Source organism: Notolepis coatsorum (assembly GCF_963971535.1).
Source record: "Notolepis coatsorum genome assembly, chromosome: 1".
NCBI lineage: Eukaryota > Metazoa > Chordata > Actinopteri > Aulopiformes > Paralepididae > Notolepis > Notolepis coatsorum.
Genome location: NC_140165.1, coordinates 148,062,045 through 148,080,233, shown reverse-complemented (window position 1 = coordinate 148,080,233; position 18,189 = coordinate 148,062,045).

Here is an 18,189-nt window from a genome sequence, read left to right as displayed (position 1 = left end):
TCTCTTCTCTTCTCTTCTCTTCTCTTCTCTTCTCTTCTCTTCTCTTCTCTTCTCTTCTCTTCTCTTCTCTTCTCTTCTCTTCTCTCTCTCTCTCTCTCTCTCTCTCTGTGTGCAGTGGTGGAAGTACACGGTAGCTTAATACTAAGATAAAATAGTACTCTGGTAAAAGTCCTCAATTTTAAGTAAAAATAGAGAAGTATTTCCTATTGGTTGTACTTAAGTATCAAAAGTAGAAGTAAAGTACACATTCTACATGATATTTGTGTATTCCAGTGCTTGGGCGTTCAACCCTCAAACCATTGACCTCTAAAGGTTATGTTCAAGTGGTATGTGGTCTAGTTATGCTGGCTTTGTTTACGCCCCCTTGAAGGCTTCAAATTTCAGTTCTTCCATGTTTTCTATGCTTTTTCTTCAAAGTAACTAGTAACTGAAGGGTTCAGATAAACTAGTAAAAAAAGTACAATATTTATAAAGTAATAAAGTAAAGTAAAAATACCTCAACTTGACTTAAGTACAGTACTTGAATGAAAATACTTAAATTACTTTCCACCACTGCGTGTGTGGTGTGTTAGACCCATGAGAGTTGCAGGAAAATTAGATGTAGGCAACTTTGTATCTACATCCTATTATTAGAGTTTTAGACCAACCACCTTTTATTTGAATGTCATACAATAAACAGATGGTCTAAATGCACCATTCTCGCACACAAGCATAAAAGTGTAAACACGTGAATCTCCTGTCCTTGTAAAACTGAGTTACAACCCGAGCTCTGTGATCCACTAACTGGTGAAAATGAAACGGGGTTTACAACCCTTCAACGCAGGGGAAGCCCCCATGGCAGTACTTTGGAGTGTAGACTTGCATTTTGACATCTTTATTTCCACTGACAGTGTCTCCTGCATGCGTTGGCGATGCAGATGAGGCGGTGCAGGGTAGCGCTGTGAGGCTTTTCAGAGTCAAGTTCATCTTGTCTGCTCAGACGCAGCCCTCCTATCAAGTCTTTACCTCAGGAGGCTCTTTAAAGCCTCTGAATGGTGTCAAATGTGCAAGGCAGGCTGCTCTCTTGCTGTCGTGTTCTTTCCCTCGTTTTCACAGAGAGCCATGAACGAGGGACCCTGAGCGTATCGAGAGGCCTTCATGAATAACAGCCTTTTCGAATGGGAGCGATACAACCTTTGTGTGTTGACATTGACAACTTGTGCAGAGATCAGCGCAGCCAGGGGGCTTTGTTGTTTGCCTCAGATCCAAGCTGAGCACAGTTGCGTCAGAGGAAGGCTCCACACTCCAGGAAGAAAAGCACCCAGGTGTGAAGCAGCCCCTGGAGGCTTGTCTTGGCTCAGCCCCACCGTGCCCCTGACAATAAGGGCAAACGCTGTCTATCATTCTCTCCACGCTCACTAATGTTGTGGCCAAGCTCTGATCACACAGCCCCTGGGGTTTCCTGCTAATGATGCAGATTATCTCTACTGGAAAAGAACCAGACCTACATCCATACTGAAAGGTTGTCATGGCAACCCACAATGACCCTTTTTCCCTGTGTGCATATCACAGGGTAGGTGGAACAATGGCTCATGTAGTGCACAGTAGCAATACCGATACAGCCAACCATGCACGCCTGCAAGGTGTAATATGGTTCACATACTGGTCTGCATGACATTAGATAGTGTTTCCCACACTTTAGTTGTTTTTAGGGATGGCAGGCAGGATGCAGATCGAGCAGCGTGAAGGACTTATGTGAATGGGAGAAAATACACATTGTTAATGTGTTACTGCATCAGGGAAATGTATGTTACACGCTGCCACAAATATATCAAATAAACAGTGTTTGAGAAACACTGTAGTAAACAGGGTCCCAGGTATCAAGACACCGTTGGGCCAACAATGGTTTGGTTGGTAATCTGACGCCAATATTGACCTGCTGTTACCTATGTCACATATTTTAACAACCATGCCATCAAAATAGCTAATGTTGACCCAACATTGGCTTGCTCCCTGGGGTAGACTCATGACTACAGTAATGATTACTAGTTGTTCCATAGTCCTTCAATGACAGCGTTGCATAGTTTTTAGATGTCTCTCTATGCTCTGCTGCTCTCCTGTGGCTACAGAAGCTCTTGGGCAATACAGGATTGACCTATTAACTCTGAATGATGAGTCATAGACAGGTCATCTGCCTGAATCCAGTGAATTCCAGGCAGGGGGGTGGATGTGTCTCGGTAATGGCTCTGCCTGCGAGATTGGATGAGAGCACCGGAGCAGCCGACACGCTCCACTTTCCCCAACATACCGATAGGAGGTGTCATGAAAACATACCACAGAGATCTCCAGTAACTCTGCCCACCCACCCCCTATCTCTCTCCTTTTCCCTCTCCTCTATTTCATTCTCTGAACTCTCTCTCTCTCTCTCTCTCTCTCTCTCTCTCTATATATATATATATATCTGACACACACTGTATCCTCTCTCAGCTTCTCCTGCCTACGCTCTGTTGCTCTCTGGTGCTGGTGTGACGGCAGTCAGAAAGTGAATGGCTATGACCACGTCTCCCCATGTCTCTGTGATATAACCTGAGGTGTGCAGCCCAGATCTGCCTGCCGTGGCTGGTCTCAGAGCCAGAGAGCCTTCCTGTGATCTTCCTATGTGGTCGTGAGCTGTTTTTAGACCTTGTATCATTTATTTACTGAGGCAAAGGGTTGAAAGCCAAGTCTCCTGACCTGAATTGCACTTCCCCGGCTATAGTGCATCTCTTGTTGGAGCATGTCAAATTAAATCACCCACTGTAATAGAATACATCCAGTGTCCTGGGTTGAAGCATAAATCACATCTTAATCGGCTCTTCAATCCGCATGCCATGTCAGCATCACTGGCTGAGATATTTACTTACTGTATGAGATAATCATACAGTACCATGTGGAAACACATCTATTCTCTATCAACTACATGCCTGTAGTTCCCCTGATAGTTCCTACTGAACCTTATAATGGGCCCCAGGAGAGACGAGTTATCATTAAATTGGCAGCTAATGGGGATTCTAATAAAACAAATAATAAAACATTATAGTGTTTGAGAAAGACACCATTACTGTGTGTTGTGTGCTTACTGGGAAGAATAAAACACATGTGTGTGTGTGTGTGTGCGTGTGTGTGTGGGCGGAGCTTCCTACAGGCGATATAGGCGGTTGCCTAGAGCGCCACCCAGAGGGGGGTGCCAAAATAAAATAATAAATTTTTTTAGGTGTTCACAGTCAGAACATGCTAGAGCGCTGTGCATTGATGGGTATCGGTCAAGTGTTTATAGAATTGAGCGTTGAGGAAAGAAAGACTAATGTTAGAGAACTATGTAGAGGCAAAAGCCATCCGGCCATCCAGTATAAAAAGAGAAGAAAAGAAGAAGACGAGAAACGTGCCAATGTAACGGGGAAGCCCGTGGGTATGTCCACAGTCACGGAAACAGGTGTGTTGACGAGTGACTGTGGCAGTGCGGGCTGGTAAATTAAACTCACTTCCCCATAACAGGGTTAACAGACGCATAGGTACGGTAGTTAGGAGTGAATTCACTTCTTAGTGCAGCGGCCTGTGTCGTCGCCCACGGACGCGGGAGCCCCCTGTTCGACTCCCCCTCGGGACATTAACATTTAACATCAAACACAACGCAGACCAGTATGATCCGTCACACCAAGAGCTGATAAAGCAAGCAGAGGCACTTGTACACACCTTAAACCATGGAGGGCAATCTGATTTGGATGGGAAGGAGCTGGCTCAGGAGTTGGAAAATTTGATGTGATTGATGACTTTGCAGCGAGGAAGGCCAGAAGGATTGCACTGTAAATGGAAACCAGTAGGAGCTACAGGCTAACCTTGAAGTGTGATGATAGGGAGTGGAATGTAAATAGTTCTTTAGACAAAGTGAATTTGTAATTTTTATTTATTTGTTTGTTTATTTAGCATATTATATTTTGATTATATATGTGTAACATATTTTACAATACATCATTTTCTTTTAAAGCAAATTTGCACGTTATTTAATTGTTTGTTATTGCTATTATTATTATTATTATTATTATTGATTGTTAGCTAAGTTGTTTGTTTTAATTCTTTAGTGTGCACTTTACATTTCTTCTTAATTTTCTTTGAAAGCAAATTTGCACATTCTTTTATTGTTTGTTATTGTTATTATTATTAGTGTGTGTTAGCTAAGTTGTTTATTTGTTTTAATTCTTTAGTGTGCACTTTACATTTATTCTTAGCTCTTGTTCTTGCTTGTAAAAAATAAAGGTGCAGTACTTTACTGTATAACTGTTAACCCTTTCACTGCCACACGACGGAGGGTTAACCCTTTACTATCACACAACCGACGGTCGTGAAAGGGTTAACCTTCTGTGTATTGTTGCAGTGAAAAGGGTTAACCGGTTGGTAGCGCAGCGATGTTTTGATTTTGGGGGGGGGGGGGGAGTGGTGAACCGGTGAACCTCGCCTAGGGCGCCAAATGTGCTAGTTCCGCCCCTGTGTGTGTGTGTGCGCGTGTGTGTGCGCGCGCGCGCGCATGTGTGTGTGTGTATGTCAACATCACAACACCGCAGGAGGAGACTGTCGAACTGCACAGAGACTTTGCAAGGAGGGTTCTGCTTAGCATGAAGCAGTCTGAGATCAGGCAGCACTGGTGTGGACTCAGATTACAGGGAAAGCTAGCTTGTTTGGAGTTTGCTGACCACTCGGTCTCACACTCAGTGTTTAAGAAGCCGCTGTTGGTGAGGATGTTTTAAAATGTACCATCAAAGCAAGACTGCAGGTATTACCCACTAAATAAAATCTGTCCACTTGGTATCCTCAAACTCACAGTCCATTCTGTTTAAACCATCAGGATTCACAACACCTAGAATCCATTGCACACATAACAAATGGATGTAATGCATACAAACACCTGTACATCGCTCGTCATGACCGTATTGTGGACATTGTGTCTGATGCGGTACGGAACATATCATCATCTAGTGCAGCAATGTACAAACATGCCAGAGTGAAACCAGAGTGGTTTGGCCTTACCAACGATGTCTTTGCTAACATACCAAATACACCGGATGTTGTTTTTGTTGACACCAGCCACAGGGAGGTGCTGGTCATAGAAGTAGGCTGTACCTTTGATCTGTACATGGACCAGGCCTTCCGGGACAAGTATATCAAATACCAACCACTGCTCAGTGTGATGGCTGACCTTGGGTATAGGTGTAGATATAGTGTACTTGTGTTCGGAAGTCTTGGCCATGTATACAAATGCACCATGACCGGTCTGAGAATTGCTGCAATGTCTAAAAGAAAAGCCAAACAAATTGCCAAATATTGCTCTGTCTCAGCTATTATTGGCAGCTTAGCCACGTGGAGAAGGAGGTGCTATGTGTACCCTTAAGTGTTCAGTGCTGCTTGGCCCCGATACATTTGATTCCCTGTTTATGTAATATAATTTGTGGAACCAAATAAAGTATTAAAATGTGTGTGTGTGTGTGTGTGTGTGTGTGTGTGTGTGTGTGTGTGTGTGTGTGTGTGTGTGTGTGTGTGTGTGTGTGTGTGTGTGTGTGTGTGTGTGTGTGTGTGTGTGTGTGTGTGTGTGTGTGTGTGTGTGTGTGTGTGTGTGTGCGTGCGTGCGTGTGTGTGTGTGTGTAGGTGTGTGTGTGTGTGTGTAGGGGTGTGTGTGTGTTTTACTTTAAAAGCTAGGCTACAGGTTTTACCATCAATGCTCAACCTTTCCATCTGGTTCCCTGGCAGTCATAGCCCACACTGCATACACCATGGTCATGAACAGAAACCATGTCTCACATACTCAATGGCTGTCATGCATACAAAGGGCTCTACATTTGTAGGCATGATAGGATCGTGGATCTGATTGCAGACAGTGTCAGTTCCACACTCGCGTCACCTGCAACATATAAGCTGTATAAGCACACCAGTGTGAAGCCATAATGCTCAATCTGTGTAGGGACAATTCATTGTTCTCTGATATTTCAGCAAACACCCCCGATGTTGTTATCGTTAATGAGAATAACAGAGATGTTCTCATCCTAGAAGTTGGCTGCACGTTTGACTACAGTCTAGAGGAAGCCTTTACAACCAAAATGTTAAAATATCAACTGTTAGACCATACCATATCACAACTCGGCTACAACTGTAAACTTTTAGTCTTCATATTTGGAAGCCTGGGTCATGTCCATAAGTTGGGTGTTAGAGGCCTTCAGATGGCCGGTCTTCCGAAGAGAAGAGCCAAGCAATTAGCAAGATATTGCTCAGTGTCAGCAATTATTGGCAGCCGGGCAATTTGGAGAAGACGCTGCTATCTGTACCCATGAACTGTGTGTAGATTGTCAGGTTCATCATCCATGTGTGTGTGTAACTTTGGTTGCCATTGTCAATTTGGGCACGACTGTATCAGAATAACCCACAATGTACAAGTGCACTGATAATATTTGTGTCCTTTAAACATTGTCTTTATGTGGACATAAATAAAGATTCTAAATGTGTGTGTGTGTGTGTGTGTGTGTGTGTGTGTGTGTGTGTGTGTGTGTGTGTGTGTGTGTGTGTGTGTGTGTGTGTGTGTGTGTGTGTGTGTGTGTGTGTGTGTGTGTGTGTGTGTGTGTGTGTGTGTGTGTGTGTGTGTGTGTGTGTGTGTGTGTGTGTGTGTGTGTGTGTGTGTGTGTGTGTGTGTGTGTGTGTGTGTGTGTGTGTGTGTGTGTGTGTGCGTGCGTGCGTGCGTGCGTGCGTGCGTGCGTGCGTGCGTGCGTGTGTGTGTGCCTGCGCTCATGTATTTATGTGAATAGTGTATGTGTTCTGTGTGAGTCTGTGACAAGAAGTACAATTGCCTCCTAGGCGCCAGTTGTCACACTAGCAGAATGGATAAGGCTGCTACTGCATGGCAGGCAGACCTTAGAGAATACGAGCCCTTTATGTTGGCTGTGTGGTTTAATGTTTAAACCAGCCCACTCACTCCACTCACCACTGGAGCAGCACTGTGCAGCCGTGTGGCTCGGAGGGCATGGAGGCTGCACACTAGAACAGTGTTTAGGGGGGATGGGTACATATTAGAAAGGAGAACATGTACAAAACATAGTAAACCTTCCCTCCTCTCCTCCCCTCCCTCTCACCAATCCCCTGCCTTCACAAGCCCCTGCCACCCCCTCCCTAAACAAACTCACACACATGCTGAAAGATGAATGTCCAACAAATGGAGGCGAGAGGTGAGCGAGGGCCCGGTATGAGAGGTGTATTGTGGAGGGGCAGTAATCAAGGGGCCAGGCCAACAGGGGCCCAGCCAACAGGGGCCCACTAGGATGTTATTTATTGGCCTACTTCAGATCTCCTGCTGCCTCCTGCACTCTCTGCCACTCCCATTGATCTTGTCCTGATCCGCCCCCACCGATGTCTCTCCAGCCCTCCATTCCACTCCTCTCTCTTCTTCTTTTATCCATCCCTCAGCTGTGTGGGGGCTGAAAGGCTTGCGCTTCTGGCCTGCTCTCTGGCGGGCATCTCTGCCTGCTTATGCGCTATGTATATGTTGAGGTTCGTTGGAGGGTGAGTCATTGTTTACGGATCATGTGTGTGCCCCGGCTCTGTTATGAGGTGCAGGCTGCATTTGCAGTTGAGTGTTTGTGCAAAGGACTCGAGGGCTGTAAGCTCATTTTATGGTAAAGATGTATAAATTATACCTAACCAACCTATTTACACGCATTGACCTGAACTGAGGAGGTGGTTGCTTAGGGGTCTGTGAATGGTTGACATAATGGGAATTAATCAGTCATTGTTTGTCCAGTACAGATTCAGTAGCTGCTGCACCCAGTGCCCCCATCCTCTCCACATTACACCCTGCAAAGCAGGGGAGCCAGGCAGGCTTCCTCCCTGCTGTTTATTTCTACAGCAACTGGATCTATTTGGGCGCTCGGTAGACGATAGATCTTTTTGTGGAATGCTGGGCGATGCCCGGAATGTCCAGACCGTGATGGGAAACAGGTGTGTGTGATGGGGAGGCTGCAGGGAGATAATAGGACTTCACCACCAGGGGCTCTTGCAGGAGAACTCAGAGAACCCTAGCAAAGCACATAGAGCATCCATATCACCACCCGTATACCCCCCTGTTCCCCCCTCCCCCGCTCTGCTCCAGTACACTGTGTTAATGTCATTGGGTCCAAGCTGGGAGGAAGGTGCTCTGCTGACATGCAGTACATATACACAGACCCACCCAAACATAGACACGCTGTGGCCACAAATACTCGTGAATTACGGCGCTGAGTACCTGGGGTTGCAGCAGAGCAGTGGTCGTAATCTAAAGAGTTGTTATTCTGGTCCGACCTCATCCACAAATCCTATGCTGACAGCTACCTACGCTGGTGTGTACTTCATAGTGGAATGAGTCCAGGGGACAGGGTCTTCTCTTAGGGGGAAAAACTAGCTTATGGTTATACTTTCCTTTTCAAAATACCTGGAAGTATTACTGACCCTTCGAATAGAGGTATTCAGTAGGGACACATACTACAATAAAGATTCTTCAGGCCAGTTGTGCTAATGTTCTTGAGCATTTCTCAAGAATCAGCAGCTTACAATGTGCTATTTGAAACATTGTGTGCTGCAAGCGTTGGTTAGTGTTAGTGGCAAACATAATAGAGTAGAGTCGACCATTCAGAATATGTAGCATTGGATCTCATTGTCAGTATAGGCCATATTTCAGCTGGTATTATTGAATTAATGTTAATTGTTCTGTGCTTAATACTTCTTTTTCTTGTAACTTTGCTGTTGGCTTTGAGACTGTGTTTCTATGTTTGACAGTATGTATTTCTGTGTCTGTAGCTGTCGATCCGTGTCAGACTCAGTCACAGACTCCATGGCGGTGCCGCCGTTGTAATAATAATAATAATAATAATAATAATATATTTGATTTGTAGGGCGCTTTATAGTTGTGGAGCAAATCTCAAAGCGCTACATTGTAAAAGAACATAAAAGCTAGCAAGAGAGTAAAAAAAAGAGAATGTAAAATAAGCAAGACTAAAACTACTAAGGAGTAAAAAGAACAAAAAAAAACATAATATAATATAAGAAGGGCTAAAACTGCTAAAAGAACATACAATGTGTGGAGCTAAAACTAGATAAAAATCAACAAAAGGCTCTATTAAAAAGATGAGTTTTTAGGCCATTTTTGCTCTCAGGTGGTCAGGGAGAGCATTCCACAGACTGGGAGTGGATGAGCAGAAAGCCCGGTCCCAGTCTATGCTGGTGTTTTGGTTTGTATAGCTGCAGAGCTGCTTTTGGAGCGTGCTTCCAGCCTGCCGGCACGTCGATAACGAGCAGCAGCCTCTCTGACAGAATCCCTTACTGCCTGGAGGGCTTGGAGACGAGAGGGGAGTGTTGTGCATGCCTGCCTCTAACCTACTTAAGACCCACACTGCACAAAATTAAAGTGTTGATATGCAACATGAGATGTCCTGCTGGATTCAAGCCTGTGAGTAGACTGGTCGGAATAAAATGTGGAAAATTAATGCCAGAGGAGGCATTGCTGTGTGTGTGTGTGTGTGTGTGTGTGTGTGTGTGTGTGTGTGTGTGTGTGTGTGTGTGTGTGTGTGTGTGTGTGTGTGTGTGTGTGTGTGTGTGTGTGTGTGTGTGTGTGTGTGTGTGTGTGTGTGTGTGTGTGTGTGTGTGTGTGTGTGTGTGTGTGTGTGTGTGTGTGTGTGTGTGTGTGTGTGTGTGTGTGTGTGTGTGTGTGTGTGTGTGTGTGTGTGTGTGTGTGTGTGTGTGTGTGTGTGTGTGTGTGTGTGTGTGTGTGCGTGCGTGCGTGCGTGCGTGCGTGCGTGCGTGCGTGCGTGCGTGCGTGCGTGCGTGCGTGCATATTGGTTCAGTATTTAACAACAATCTAGGTATCCTGTGGGGGTTGTGGTTGATGTCTTCAGTCTGGGACTCAGACTGGGTACTTTCAGCTTTCACCTTTACTCAGACTGGGTACTTTCAGCTTTCACCTTGGGACTCAAAAACAATATTAATACAAATACATAAACACAAACCCATAGTTTAAAAAACGATTATCTACAGTGTAACTTCAACTACCTTACTAATCCTATATAGGTCATTGGTTCTCAAACGTTTTCATGTCCAGGACCAACAGAAATATCTGTGATAAGCCATGGACCCCCATCTGATTTTGTACGAGGTAACCCCATCTGCAAATAAACGTGTTGTTAGATATAATTTAGTGAAATTATGTGGGGGTGAGAGGGTAACAGAGGAGAGAGTGTAACATGCGATCAGAATATTCATTCTTATCTCTAATCAACTATCAACTATGCTAACTTCTAGTGAATTACATTAAATATTTGTGAAATGGGGACCCCCTGGAACCCCTCCAAGGACCACTGGACCCACTTTTGAAAACCACCATCATAGGCTTTTCGATCTAGAAATGTCTACTACACCTCGTCCACTATTTTAACACTCAAGTCATTAAATTCCCTTGGCTACCAAAATAATTTATCTATTTGTTTTAGAAATGTACTCTGGTGCTGTGTGCAATTAAAGAATAACTTTTTTGGATGTTCTATGAGCAGCACTACTCACACATATTCCACCCTGTGGAAGGAGAATGCTGTGTGGTTGGGTGTGTATTCTCGCTGTCAGCTGGTGAGCTATAGCATAGTTTCTCCTTAATTCTATTTGCCTCTCAGGGGAACCTCCCCTAAAACCTCTCACACACATTGCAGAGAGCTTTGTTGGAGAGCATGTGTGTGTGCGTGTGTGTGTGTGTGTGTGTGTGTGTGTGTGTGTGTGTGTGTGTGTGTGTGTGTGTGTGTGTGTGTGTGTGTGTGCGTGCGTGCCTGCGCGCACGCGTGTGTGTTTGTGTGTGTGTGTGGGTGGGGGGGGGTTCAACTCTCCTTTCCCACTGAGTCTGGACAAGACACATAAATCACTTACTCAAACTCACATACGCATGCACATTCACACACACACGCACACACACACACACGTGCACACATGCATTGCACACACATGCAAGCACACACATGCACATGCACGCTCACACACACACACATACACACACACACACACACACACACACACACACACACACACACACACACACACACACACACACACACACACACACACACACACACACACACACACACACACACACACACACACACACACACACACACACACACACACACACACACACACTGTGCTATGTCATGAGGCAAGGGGGTCCAGTATGTGGGCCAGGGGCCTCCTCTCCTCTCCTCCATGTGAGGGAAGAACAGAAAGGGAAGGTGGGGCAGGGAAGAAAAGGAGGGGGGAGGGTGGAGGGGGAGGGGTGATTTATTTCTTCAATAATGGTACATCCAGACAGGCAGGGCTGTGATCATGGTTACACACAGGCCACAGCCAGACGCCACCGACAGAGGAAGAGGGAGGAGGAGAGGGGAGGAGAGGAGAGAAGAGATGGGGGATGGGCTGTGCCTCCTCCAGAACATACAGCTCCATAAATACTGTCAGTGTTGCAGAGTGACACCTCTGGCCTTTGCTGCTCCTCAGCATTGGTCCATGACTCATCCAATGCACACAACATTCACACCCAGCCACGGCAGAGCCTGTTGTCTCTCTTTTCTACGTCAACAGAGGATTGTGAACAAGAGAATGTAAATATTTGATTAAATATGGATAAACAGGGACCGTGAGGGTCCTCTGGGTGTATCATGTGTGTGTGTATGTGTGTGTGTACTGTATGTTTGAGTGTGTGTGTGTGTGTGTGTGTGTGTGTGTGTGTGTGTGTGTGTGTGTGTGTGTGTGTGTGTGTGTGTGTGTGTGTGTGTGTGTGTGTGTGTACTGTATGTTTGAGGGAGCGGGTGAGACACGAGACAAGACGGCAAGATAGAATGGTCTGACATTTTGCCTGCTAAAACATGCACTCACAGGTATGCTGGTATGTTGCATATAGATCCTTAGCTGCTCCTGACCTGTGACACAAAGAGCATTTTTACAGTTGAGTAGACTCTTAACTGCAAGTGTGTCACAACAAATACTGAATTGAAATGGAGCTCTTAATCATGAGACAATTGATACTGTGCCAGTTCATTTGGGGGGGGGGGGGGGGGGTACAGGCCTTGAGTAAATCTCTTTTATCAATCAGATTTCAGATTTAAATTTTTTTGTTTGTTTTCTGAGTAGTGTTTTGATTTGTGAGAGTACGAGGGGTTAACCAGCCACACAGTGCCCAGTGGTTGCCAGCTCCCCTCAAAAGAGTGTCATTAATTAACATGCCATTATCAGAGCTGAATGCTAGCTGGAGGAGATTAATGCTGCAAGGAGCAGCTAGTGGACTAAAGGTCACATCCTGTGTGTTAATCACCCAACACCCCTGACCTCTAACCCCTGGGAGGAAACACAGTAGAATGGGCACATTATTGCCACCAGGCTGGGCACCAATCATTACCAGGATCAAAATGAGAAGGGGTAAAAAATAAAATAGAGAGAGAGAGAGAGAGAGAGAGAGAGAGAGAGAGAGAGAGAGAGAGAGAGAGAGAGAGAGAGAGAGAGAGAGAGAGAGAGAGAGAGAGAGAGAGAGAGAGAGAGAGAGAGAGAAACATGATAGTCAATCTACGACACTTGTTATGATGGTATGTGCCTCTAGTCATTTCAAAACAAGCACAGATGTCATTGAGGGCAGAGAGCTGCGCACGGCTACACGGAAACAGCCATAGCTGGTGTTGTCAAGTTACACACAGGCTGAGGTAGGAGTCCAAGCTGAAGATATCATGACCGACCACTGGGTTATTTCAAACTAACATTTGATCCATTATTACACAAGCATGCTAGCAAATAGAATGTACACCCCCCCCCCCCTCTCTCTCTATCTCTCTCTCTCTCTCTCTCACACACACACACACACACACACACACACACACACACACACACACACACACACACACACACACACACACACACACACACACACACACACACAAATACATGCACGCACACACAAAGAAACTATCCTTCTCTTTCACTCACACATTGCTTTCTGAGTGGGGAAGGCCTTGAGGACTTTCCAAGGAAGATGGATTAATTTCTTGGTATTCAAGGGAAGCGCTCACAGGCTGGAACCAACGCTACTTCTATATTATATTTCTCCAGCCCACACACACCTCCCTCCCACTCTCCCACATCTGACGAGCATCTCTGGGGTCGGATGTGACTCACTGCCTTTGGCAGTATAGGAACACATTCCTATTCTGTTACACACATATGATGATCACTCAGCTTTTTCCATTGCCTATTTTCTTTCAAAGTCAATCAACTTGGGTCTGTCTTCTGAGCAGAGGTCCTCTGGAGAGTTGTAATTCTGAGGGAAATGGCTGTTTTTACAGGAGTACTTGTGCTGTTGGAATTAGGCTTTGATTGTGGACATAGAGAGAGACCTTCGTTCCATTCCATTCTAGCACGCACGCACGCACGCACGCACGCACGCACGCATGCACACACACACACACAGATTAATTTGAACCTATAATGGACCAGTTTGCATCTATATTTAGAAGCACATTTCTAGCATTCAGAGGACTGTACTCCAATGGCAAATGCACTGAGAGTTTCAACTGAACAAACATACAGAGTTATTGTTTTGTCCTAGATTAGAAAGGTTAAGGGCAGAGGAGCGAGCCAAGCCAGGTGTAAACGGAACACTGTGAACGTTCAGGCGGTGTAGTGGATGCTTACAGAGCAGCCTCTACTCTCAGAGGACCCTGTATTCCTGCATCAACGCTTTCCAGGATGCAGGCGCTTGGTCCGCCTCATTTGATGGGCTATTTTCCCCTCACTCCCCAAGCAGAGCTGCGTACGGTATGACCTTGGAGTCAGCAGAGACAGACAGAAGCTGCTGAATAGGATATCTCCTCCTTCCTCCCGGACGTCCTATGGCAGTGTGTTCCTCTGAATTGCAGATTTGGAAAGGCAGAGTAAAATTGTTTTGTCCTTGTGCCGTTACAATTCATGATTCCCCCTCACAGACATTGGGCCTTTGCTGATTTGTAGTCGCCAGAGATGGACTATAGATACTGGCAGATCACCAAAACACTCAGCACAGTGAAGCTCTATTTCCATTCCATTACTGTGAGGACCAGCTAATGTTTAAGGGTCACCTGAACCATGAGAGAGGCCTGTATTGTATTGTGAATACTTCTCAGTCTCTGTAGCCTGGAGACCCGTCTGCTCCATATCCACAGAAACCACCAGTCACCAGGGGGAGTATCAACAGTTAATCCACCGAGACCTAACAACATAAGGAAATAGTAGAGAGAGGGGCCTATAGCTGGGAGTGGAACCATTAGATCTGTCTAGCAACTGGGCAGCTTAAAAATAGCCCGGCCCTCCGTTGTCCTGTCGGGGGAGTGTTGGGCTGCAGTGAATGCAGGAGAGGAGAGCTCTGGTCCAGCGGGACAGAGACGAGGTGTGGATGGGTCACACAGTAAGGATGGACAGGAAGACTGAAGAAGACCTATAAGAACTTGAAAGTGACAAAACAGTTAACACTGTAACACAGTAAAACAACACTGTTTTAAGACTGAAACTTAATCTCAGGCACTCTGTCTGTCCAGTGATGACTGTTCTGGGTACTGATTAGAAAATTAAACGTTAAACAGTTCGTAAAAGGCTTTCCACATTAGGCTACTGTTACAGACAGGTTCACATGATGTGACATACTGCATTATGTTAGCTTGGAGGAGAGACGGAGTGACAGAATGGTTGTTTCCTCCCAGTCACACCTAATATCGATCGGTGACATCATGAGATTATTCTTCAAGGGCGAGCGAGCCCTCTTGATGCGGAGAGACGAGCAGTCACATCCTGAAGGGTGTGATCAAGGTACTCTGATATTTGCTTAGCTGACACTTCAGCGCGGTAGGAATAGGAATAGTTGAGGGGGAGACAGAGATTGATTGACAGTGAGCTTTTACTCTGTGTCTTTCTATGACATGTTTTGCTGTCTGGCTCTCCTGCCTTCAGTCCTGCTGTAGAAAAGCCTCTCCCTCGGGGTGCGTTACTCAGCCCTGACACAGACTGTCACTAGCCTTGTGATCTCACCACACAAAGCACAGAAGAGACCAGCCTCAAGCATGTGTGTGCACGGCACGCAGACACACACACACACACACACACACACACACACACACACACACACACACACACACACACACACACACACACACACACACACACACACACACACACACACACACACACACACACACACACACACACACACACACACACACACACACACACACACACAGATAGTGAGAGTGAGAGTGAGCGAGAGAGACAGAGAGAGCAAAATAGAGCAATTATTCATAACTGCTGTTATCACACTATTCTTATCGCATTACTCTTATCGTCTCCCTCGCTTCATAAGCTCTACTGACTTTCCACCTCATTTTCAGGTAGATACTTCCAATGCCTTATTATCTTCATCACCTGTGCCTCAGTGTTCTCTGTCTTTTCGTAGGGCTCCTTTACAGCGGCACACCAGTTCTGTTGACACAGCCTTTGTGCTTCATAATGCTTGGCATGTCGTGTGTAAACCCAGCCCGGTTCCACTGATTAGAAAGCATTAATATGTACTGGGTGAGAGGGCATCAGTCAACCATTCACTAGCCTGTAGTCGAGCGCTCTTTGATGATATCTCCCTGTGTCATCTGATCGAGTTCATTTACAGTTATCGTTTCAGCAGCCTGTCAGGGGCACAGAACGGTGACACACTTTGTCAATGTGAAAATAAAGAAAATAGAAATGGCCATGACTGACTCTGTGCTACACGTGATTGTGCTGCGTGTGTCTCATAGGACAGGGCAATATAAACAGCACATCATACCACGTAACATTTGTCACATTAAACTGTGATGTAACGTCTTTTTGAACTCCCTATTTGCAACAAAAATAATCACAGATTGATTGACTTTCGTTCAAAATTATCTATTCTCATCCAATGCCCATCCAACTATTTTTTTTCCCTTTATTACAGGAAAAAAAGTATTGAACATTTTCAGTTGTAGATATTGTAAATTTTCCATCTTTTTTTCCCTTTCATTTCCCCTTCCCCTCCCTCATTCCCACCCCATCCCCCCCACACCGAGGTTGTTGACAAACACATCTGCAAAACATACAAACACATAGCATAGATGTTGCTGGGAAACCCATCCAACTCTTAATAATAATAATAATACTGCTGCGACTTTTACTGAAAAAAAACTAAAACACAATAAAATATTATATATTTTAATTAACATGCATACCTTTGTAGCCATACCATCACACCTCAGAATACAGAAGACCTCCCAGCCGAGCTATGTAGTGCATTACAGGCTGTTACAAAACTCTCAACCTCTCAACCCCCCCGGTTGAGAGGTTTCTGCTCACTATGTGTGTGTGACTACATTACGTTGGCTCCCTCTTCCCCATCCCCCACCAAGTGCGCCTTATAGAGCCAGTCCCTGGGGTGGCTGTCGGTGTGGAAAGCAGGCCTTTTTCCTTGTCCCTGGGATGTTATTGATGAGGTGAGGTAATGGATCTCCCCACTGTGCTCGCAGGGACACAGAGGATAAATCAGACAGTGGGTGAGACCCAACCAGCCATTCCACCTCTCTCCAGACTCAACCAGAGAGATTTCTGACTCAAGCGCCATTTCATTAGCTTTATTTATGGGGGTTCTGCACTCTTCTGAACCCCTCCCCTCTCACCCCCCCTCCAAAAATGCCGCTATTCTTCTCCTCCCTCCCCTATATATTGCTATAGCAACCCATATACACCCTGGTCCTTTTCCTGGAAATCCAAGTGCTCTTCCACCTCCCACACATATATTCCCAGGAACTAGTGCTTGCCAATGCCCGAGTTCTATTGGAAACAAAGATGTGAGCAGCAGCTTGTGAGAGAACACACAACACACTATCGTGAGTTTGACAAAAGGCTGGATGGAAATCGTGTTTGAAATGGTACTCAGGTGAAGGGAACACCGTTGGCTGGGGTCTGAGGAGCAGCAGTGCAAGCCCATCCAGTATGGCGTGCTTCTGCTGATGTGCTATGCAGAGAGCACCAGCTCAGCACTTCCAGCAGAGCCCTGTTTGAGTTGGCTGAGCAGCAGAAATTCAGCTCTGGGGCTTATAGCTTGGACACTTAGCGAGGAATTGTCCTTGGGAGATGAAAGGAAGTCGTCCTGTGTCTTTGTGTGCTTGCTGGAATACACTAAAAGGCAGATCGAACTCTTATCTTCACTCCAGGGTCAAATGTTAATTTCTCTGTCAGTCATCCATATGGAGATGGTATGTGGGTGGTCCATTATTAGCCATAAGATTTAATGGCAGTCAGACCTGCTTCATTCTGCATGAGGAAGGTGAACAAGCTATTAGCACCACCTCCATCACCACGGCAGCAGAATACCACAATGATTGATTTGAGCACCTTTATCGCTGTATCTGTCACAAGCACCAAACCTTACTGCACCGACTCAAGAAGATCAAGCTTGCCTTGTGCAGCTGGATATAATATCATAGATCATAATATCTTCTTTTCAAAGAAAGAAAGAAAAAATAAATAAATACAGACACAAGGCATTTCTCACCCTTATGAGCTCAAGTTTAAGAGGCTGTAAGCTTGGAACCAGGGTCTGTGTCGGGAGAACAGTGCTGAGGGTTTCGGTGGGTCCCCAATACATTTTGGGAATAGTCTATGTTCACTATTCATTCACTAGAAGTTAGTCCAATGAGAGAATGTATAAGAATGACTATTCTGTTGGTTTCACTCTCCATTGTTATCGCCTCACCTACAATATAAGACAGTTATGGAAATCTGTATTAAAACTGCCCCACCAGCAGTGAATGCACAATGCTAACCAAATGACATGTTTATTCCCACGTAATTGAGTCTATTACATTATGCATTCACACTTCTGGACCATGCAGAACCAACTTGGTTCTATGCGGTACACATATAAACTGCTGACGCACAGACATCAAGTCAGTCAACCACCATCTCTCCTGCTGAAGCCCTAGTGGGTTCAGCAAAAAAACTGATATTGGAAAATGTCCATAACTGCATGACCTGATTCAGGTATTTTTACATTTGTATAAGGTCTGTAGTGTACAGTGTCACTGGTGATGTCTAGGTTGGCTAGCTTTAGTG